Source organism: Miscanthus floridulus, chromosome 4 (assembly GCF_019320115.1).
Source record: "Miscanthus floridulus cultivar M001 chromosome 4, ASM1932011v1, whole genome shotgun sequence".
Classification (NCBI taxonomy): Eukaryota; Viridiplantae; Streptophyta; class Magnoliopsida; order Poales; family Poaceae; genus Miscanthus; species Miscanthus floridulus.
The window spans coordinates 29,291,831-29,300,410 of record NC_089583.1 but is presented as its reverse complement, the minus strand read 5'-3'; positions in this window follow the sequence as shown (position 1 = coordinate 29,300,410).

Here is an 8,580-nt window from a genome sequence, read left to right as displayed (position 1 = left end):
TTGGGACCAGCTCGGTTTCTCCCGAGGGCCGAGGGATAAGCTCCGTCTCGCCTGACGCCTTTAGGGCGGGCTCGGTCTCACCCGAGGGCCAAGGATTAGTGTCCGTCTCGCCCGACGCCTTTAGGGCGGGCTCGGTCTCGTCCGAGGGCTGAGGGATAGTTTCCGCCTCGCCCGACCCCAGAGGGGCAGGGTCGGTCTCGCCCAGGAGATAGGGATTGGTCTCCGCTTCGCCCGATGGCGAGGAACGAGCCTCACCCTGCTCTGTATCTAAAGTATGGATCCACCTTACCTGACCACTTCTCCCTGTTCCCTCAGGATGATAGAAACAGGGCAAGACAATACGTTCGGGTCAACCATGGCTCCAAGAACCATACCCTGCGCCCTGACAGGAAAAGTACTACCAGGGGAGGACGGGACGGGTGCTTTAGACCCTTCCGGGCGCCGCAGGGCCCGAAAGGTTGTACAGGTGCGTGCTCCTCGCCCTGTAGAATTGTAGGCGCTGCCTTCAATCCTGGGACATGGAACCCGACGAAGATATATGACAACCGCTACACTCTAGAAGAAGATTTGCTATCTCCACGAACGACGGGAATTCTGTCACCACGCTGTAGACCCGAGGGAGCAGCGCTCGCTTCCTAACCCCTCAGGTCCAAAGCCAGAAGGCCTTGACCTCAGCGTTACTCCGAACCCCGATCCCTCGACACTCCGACGAAGACTCACAAAAACCGGAAGACGTGCGGAGCAAGGATGGGAAAGGCTAATAAGTCAAAACCACTGTACTACAGCCCATACCCTGAGCAGGGCAGCATTCTATAATCAACCTGACACTCTACAGGGATATCAACAGTGTTGTAGGCACTTATCTTCCTTAGCACTCATCAGAATAAAGGACCGAACCGGGTAGACGTGAACCACAAGATTAGCTAAAGCCCTTATCCGTGTAAAGCTAGCCCCTTGATCTATAAAAGGGGATGCGCTTCTCCCATAGTGGGGGGGGGGGAAGGGAGACCACGGACAGATACACACAGTCAAGCAGCTACGAAGCTCTTGACCTCCTTTCAACCCTTTCATCAGAGACATGGGACTAGTCCCTCTCTCGATCGTTTGTACCCTTTACTACAGACCGTTCGCGGTGCTAATAACACAAGCAGCAGCAAACTGGACGTAGGGACATTCGGCCCGAACCAGTATAAATCCTGTGTCCTTTAGCGCTCCATCCAGGCCTAATGCGCATTACCATAAATTTATTTACCGGTGCTTGTACGAAACACCGACAGTTGGCGCGCCAGGTAGGGGCTTTGCGCGTTCCAAATTAGGCCTCGGATGGCCACCCATGCAATCACCTGGGCCCCGGGCGCACACGTGCGTTTCGGTGACCTAGACTTCATCATGACACTAGGAGGAGAGCTGGCACTGACTCACTCAGCCGCCCCATCTCCCCCTTCCATCAACCTTAGCCGTCTTAGGCTCGATGGTCCGCCGGGCAACTCCCTAGGAGTCCCGTCATCAAGGGAGGCTTCTCACAACGCCGCCTTATGCCCGGGAGGGTACATACGGAGCGCCCCAACAGTGTTTCCGATCGGTCTTCGCAATGCTGCGGCAACCACTGGCCGCCTTCTGGCGCTACGTATGGTTCAAACACCCACGGACATCGAGTTCGTGGGGGCGATTGAGCAGGATACGGAGACTCTCTACGGGCTCCTCAACGAGGAACCAGGATCGTTCTCTAGCTCGGATTCCAGTAGGGGGAGCCACCACCCTTCTCGGGAATGCTTCATGACATAGACCCCCGAGGGTCACGTCGAAAGTGTCCCCAGGGAAGAGGTGACCCCCACAAACAACCCTGACTGTGGATCCAGGGATGAGACGGCAGCCCCATCTCGCCTAGGGATGGAGCAGCTGAGGGCCCGTTAGCAAGAGATCGATGAGGCTGGGCAAGGGCTCGTCCGGGAGTACGCGGACATCAATCGCGAGATTGAACACCGCAAAGACGGGGGGCGTGCGCGCGCCACGGCCCGCACCGTGCACCAAAGGATCCTCACCGACGATGGGGCCCTTCCTCACTTTGCCCGAGCTAGTCAGAACATCGCCGCAGCAACCGCCTTGCTATAGGGCCTTCCAGAGGCCGCGACGTCCGAGGATCGCCGCGCCCACCAAGAAATTCGCACGTTGCTCGAGCGGGCGGCGGCGCAGCAAGCGGAAAGTTCGTTGTCTCGACGACGCGAACCCGACACCAGCTGGCGCGCGCCCTCGGTGCGTCCCACCAAAGACGCGTCCGTCCACCAAACACCGCTAGGCGGCAGGCAGCTCTCCGCCGTCCTAGTGCATCAACGCCTCGGCCGTGACCGCGATGTATGCAGCACCATCGACGCCCGGAGACGCGCCCACGGCGATGATGGTGAAGCGGCACGCCACGGCTACCATCCCCGACGTGGCGGGCGCTACGATAGCAACGAGGACCGGAGCCCGAGCCTCGGCCTACCAGGCCCTCAGGCCTTCGGTCGACACATCCTCAATGCTGCGTTCCCCCTAAGGTATCGACCGCCTACCAACATTCCGAAATATTCTGGCGAAACAAATCCCGGGCTTTGGCTCGAAGACTATCGGCTTGCATGTCAGGCCGGTGGAGCGAGTGACGACAACTTCATTATTCGCAATCTCCCGCTATTTTTGGCTGATTCGGCACGAGCATGGCTCGAGCACCTACCGTCCAATGCTATTCAGTGTTGGGCCGATCTGATGGAGATCTTCGTGGGCAACTTCCAGGGCATGTACAAACGCCCTGGAAACCCATGGGACCTCAAGAACTGCCGCTAGAAGGCCGATGAAACCCTCCGCGGGTACATCCGGCGCTTCTCTCGACAATACAACGAGCTCCTGAACGTCGCCGACGCCGATGTGATAGGAGCCTTTCTGTCTGGGACGACCTGTGAATCCCTGGTCCACAAGCTAGGATGAAGGGGCCCGTGGACTACCAAGGAACTCCTGGACATCGCTACTAGTCATGCCTCTGGAGAGGAGGCGGCCGGAGCCAACTTTGATCGCTCCGATGGAAAGACAAGGCGGGATGAGGACGTCGGCGAAGGCGCCTCCAACTGTCCCGCCAAAGGGAAAAATAAGAAGCAACGGCGCGACAACTCGCTCATGGCCGTTGCCGACCGCAAAGGTGGCCGGAAGCCCGCGGAGGGCACTCCAAACCACTTCGAGAAAATGCTCGAGGGGCCATGCCCGAACCACGCCTTCCCGGCCAAGCACCTATACAAGGAATGTGGCCTCATGCGCAAATACCTAGCTGGGGGCCTTAACAAGGGGGAGCAGGGGAAGGAGCCTGTCCCCACCACCGACGACACGGAGGAGAAGGACGACACCTTCCCAACACCGACCGGTGCTCTCATGATCTTCGGAGGATCAACGGCCTACGACTCCAGGCGCCGCCAGAAGGTCGCACGTCGTGAGGTTTATACCACCGGACCGGCCACGCTAGCCTTTCTCCGGTGGTCGGAATCCGCCATAACCTTCGACCGGACCGACCACCCGGACGCCATCCCACACCCGGGAAGGTACCCGCTTGTCATCGATCCGATCGTCGGTCCAAAGCGGCTCACCAAGTTACTGATGGATGGGGGAAGCGGCCTCAACATCATGTACGCCAAGACGCTCGACGAGATGGGCGTCGACCGAACGAACCTCCATCCCATCCGAGCACCTTTCCATGGCGTCGTACCTAGGAGGCAAGTTGTGCCACTGGGGCAGATCGACCTGCCTGTCACTTTTGGGGATCGGTCCAATTACCGGACTGAGACCCTCACCTTCGATGTAGTGGGGTTCCCGGGGACTTTCCACGCCATATTGGGGTGACCATGCTACGCGAAGTTCATGGCCGTGCCCAATTATACGTACCTAAAGCTGAAAATGCCAGGCCCCCGCGGAGTCATCACCATCGGCACCTCCTTCCAGCGCGCTTACAAGTGCGAGGTCGAATGCTGCGGACACGCATCCACAGTCATCGCCTCTGGAGAGCTCGCCACCCTTAGGGAGAAGGTCATCGAAGAGGCACCCGACGTAAAGAAATCAACCGGGTTGTTCGAATCAGTAGAAGGCTCCAGGGAGGTCCTCTTGGATCCCAGCGGCTCCGAGGGCAAAAAAGCCCGTGTCGGGACCGCGCTCTCCTCCGAATAGGAAAGCGCGCTCGTCGACTTCCTCCGCGCCAACAAAGACATCTTTGTGTGGAAACCCTCGGATATGCCGGGCATCCCAAGGGAGGTCGCCGAGCATACTCTCTAGATCCTCCCGGGCTCCAAACCGGTGAAACAACGCCTGCGCCGCTTCGACGAGGAGAAACGCAGGACCATCGGCGAGGAGATAGCCAAACTACTGGCCGCATGATTCATTAAGGAAGTATACCACCCAGAGTGGTTAGCAAATCCTGTTCTTGTCCGAAAAAAGAGCGGGAAATGGAGAATGTGTGTCGATTATACCGGCCTCAACAAAGCATGTCCAAAGGATCCGTTTCCTTTGCCACGAATAGACCAAATAGTTGATTCCACCTTGGGGTGCGAAACCCTCTGCTTCCTTGACGCATACTCTGGCTACCATCAAATCGTGATGAAAGAGTCCGACCAGCTCACGACATCTTTTATCACTCCCTTCAGATCATTTTGCTACATTTCAATGCCGTTCGGTCTGAAGAATGCTAGGGCAACGTACCAGCGCTGTATGCTTAATTGCTTCAGAGACCTCATCGGGTGAACCATTGAGGCCTATGTCGACAACATCGTAGTCAAATCCAAGCAAGCTAACCACCTTGTCGCCGACCTTGAACAAACCTTTGCGAAACTCCGGGCAAACGGCATCAAACTCAATCCCGAAAAATGTGTTTTCGGGGTCCCGAGGGGCATGCTACTCGGTTTCATCGTCTCCGAGCGCGGCATCGAAGCCAACCCGGAGAAAATATCAGCCATCACAAGAATAGGCCCGATCCAAAACATAAAGGGGGTTCAGCGGATCACAGGGTGCCTCGTCGCCCTCAGCCGATTCATTTCGTGCCTCGGCGAACGAGGACTCCCCCTTTATCGACTCCTGAAGAAAGCCGACCGCTTCGAGTGGACAGCTGAGGCTCAGGAAGCGCTTGACATGGTTAAACAATTTTTAACTAAACCGCCAGTCCTAGCCCCTCCATGCAATGGAGAATCCCTCCTACTGTATATATCGGCCACCACCCAAGTGGTTAGCTCCGCCTTAGTAGTAGAGCGAGAGGAAGAGGGGCACACCTTCAAGGTATAGCGCCTTGTGTATTTCATCAGCGAGGTGTTATCCGACTCCAAAACCCGCTACTCCTAGATCCAGAAACTCCTCTACACCGTCCTCATCACCAAAAGGAAGCTACGCCACTACTTCGAGTCACACCCCGTGATAGTGGTGACATCGTTCCCCCTCGGCGAGGTCGTTCGTAGCCATGACGCTACGGGAAGAACCACAAAGTGGGCACTCGAGCTGATGGATCAGGGCATTTCCTATGCCCCCCGAACGGCGATCAAGTCTCAGGCACTAGCTGACTTCATCGCGGAGTGGACCGAGGTCCAGATGCCACCAGCAGCCGTCGATCAAGAGTATTGGACAATGTACTTCGACGGATCGCTGATGAAGAAGGGCACTGGAGCAGGACTGGTCTTTGTATCTCCCCTTGGGGTCCACATGAGGTACATGGTTCGGCTCCTTTTCCCCTCATCGAACAATACTGTAGAATACGAAGCACTCATAAATGGCCTACGAATCACCATCGAGCTAGGCATCCGACGCCTCGATGTCAGGGGCGACTCTCAGCTAGTCGTCAACCAGGTCATGAAAGAGTCATGCTGCCACGACGCCAAGATGGAAGCATACTGTAAAGAGGTCCGACGACTGGAGGACAAATTCGACGGCCTCGAACTCAATCACATCCCCAGGCGCCTCAACGAAGCAGCCGACACGCTCACAAAAGCAGCGTCCAGCCGAGAGCCAGTCCCAACAGGCGTCTTCGCCAGTGATCAACACAAACCCTCGGTACGCTACGCGGGGTCGGAACAAGCCAACGACGGCCTCTCTAGTCCGACCCCGGGGGCCGATCCGCCAACTACGCTGCCCAACCTTGAGGTCATGGAGCTTGAAGAGGACCCAGTAGGGGAGTCTGACCCTCCTGGTGATTGGAGAACGCTTTACCTCAACTACCTTCTCCACGACATACTACCGGCAGACAAGACGGAATCCCGACGGCTCGCACGACACGCCAAGTCCTTCGTTCTTATAGAGGGCGAACTCTACAAATGAAGTCACATCGGAATTCTACAACTCTGTATCCCTAGTGAACAGGGAAAACTCTTGCTGGGAGACATCCACAGTGGAGTATGCGGTCATCATGCCGCACTGAGAACCTTGGTTGGGAATGCGTTCCAGCAAGGCTTCTACTGGCCCACCGCAGTAGCCGATGCTGAGCAAATTGTACGCACCTGCGAAGGGTGCTAGTATTACGCTCGGCAAACGCACCTCCCGGCCCAGGCTCTCCAGATGATCCCCATCACGTGGCCCTTCGTGGTCTAGGGACTCGACCTGGTTGGGCCACTCAAAAAGGCACCCGGGGGCTTTACCCACCTGCTTGTCACCATAGACAAGTTTACAAAATGGATCGAGGCCCGACCAATATCCACAATCAAATCCGAGCAAGCTGTTATGTTCTTCCTCGACATCATCCATCACTTTGGAGTCCCAAACTCCATCATCACAGACAACGGCACGTAGTTCACCGGTAGGAAATTCATTCGATTCTGTGACGAACAACACATCCGGATCGATTGGGCAGCCGTCGCACACCCCCGGACGAACAGGCAGGTCGAGCGCGCAAACGGCATGCTCCTTCAAGGCCTCAAGCCCAGAATTTTCAACCGATTGAACAAGTTCGGCGCACGCTGGCTCGCTGAGCTCCCGGCCGTGCTCTAGAGCCTAAGGACAACTCCTAGCCGGGCCACCGGCTACACACCTTTCTTCATGATCCACGGTTCTGAGGCCGTTCTTCCGACGGACCTTGACTATGGAGCGTCAAGGGTCAGAGCGTATGATGAGCAAGGAGCCAAGGCATCCCACCAAGACACCATGGACCAGCTGGATGAAGCCCGCGACATCGCCCTCCTCCGTTCAGCTAGGTACCAACAAGCGTTGCGGCGGTACCATAGCCGACGGGTGCGAGCTCGAGCCTTCAACGTCGGAGACCTCGTCCTCCATCTTGTGCAGAGCAACAAGGACCGCCACAAACTCTCCCCACCCTAGGAAGGGCCCTACATCGTCGCGGAAGTACTTCGCCCAGGCGCCTACCGGTTGAAAACCATCAACGGCGAAGTCTTCACCAACGCCTGGAACATTGAGCAGCTACGTCGTTTTTATCCTTAAAGCATACACTATTCCTTATAAGTTTTTGTCATAATAAGACCTCGATCCTTAGTGACTTCCGACCCCTGCAAATCGCGAGGGGTCAGACCTCACTCGGGGGCTGGCATGTGACATATGAAATACAACTATTACGCTTGCAAAAAACCTCCTGTGTTATAGCTGCGAACATTCGCTAGGCTTTCCATTCTTCTCATAAATAAGTCCTAAGGGCTAAGATTTTGGGAACAAATTCTGAATACAACTAGTAGGACTGCGGGAGGCCCGCGCCCCGGTGGCTGCGACCTCTTTGCTCACTAGCTCATTTCAGAACTGATTCGCCCACGTTCTTAGTTTTTTACGACTTAGATTGTGAGAAGGGTCGGGGGACACTAAAACTGTTTCTACAAAAAAGAGAGAAACTTATGAAACTACTTGCCATAGGCAATAGATGAAGTTTTATCCTTTTTACCATAGGCAATAGATGAAGTTTTGTCCATTTTTTGCACAAATTTGCTCATTACAAAAGGACTAATATACTTGTAAATTCAGGACTGCTTACTCGGGGGCTTCCCCCATAAAATTATTTCAATACCAGTCTCTGCTTAGCCTGCTACAGGTACTACTGTGACCGCCGTGCCACGCTCTCCATCGGCGGCGACCAGGGCGTGTACACGGGCCAGCTCGTCTACTGCGATCGCCACGCCACGCTCTCCATCAGCGGCGACCAGGGCGTGTACACGGGCCAGCTCGTCTACTGTGACCGCCGCGCCACGCTCTCCATCGGCGACGTTCGGGGCGTGTACACGAGCTAGCTCGTCTATCCTAGTCGCCATGCCACACTTTCCATTGGCGGCATTCCGCCACTTCGCAGGATCCTCGAAGGCGCCATCATCTACAACGCCTCTGCTTGGGCGTCCGGGGACTACGCCATCGTCGACGACCACGATCCCGATAGCGACGTCTCTGCCAGGGCGTCTGGGGACTACGCCATCATCGCCGGTCACAACCCTGACAATGGCGTCAGGGCAGGGAACCCCTCCCGCCAAAGAAGGAGCACGGTGAACGACGGCGAAGTTGACGACGCACGGCGCCCCCCAGCATCCCTTCCCCTTCGGCAGCAGTGACCCTTCACTAAGGGCGGCATACACCATCTCATCCTCCGACTCGACATCACGCTCCAGA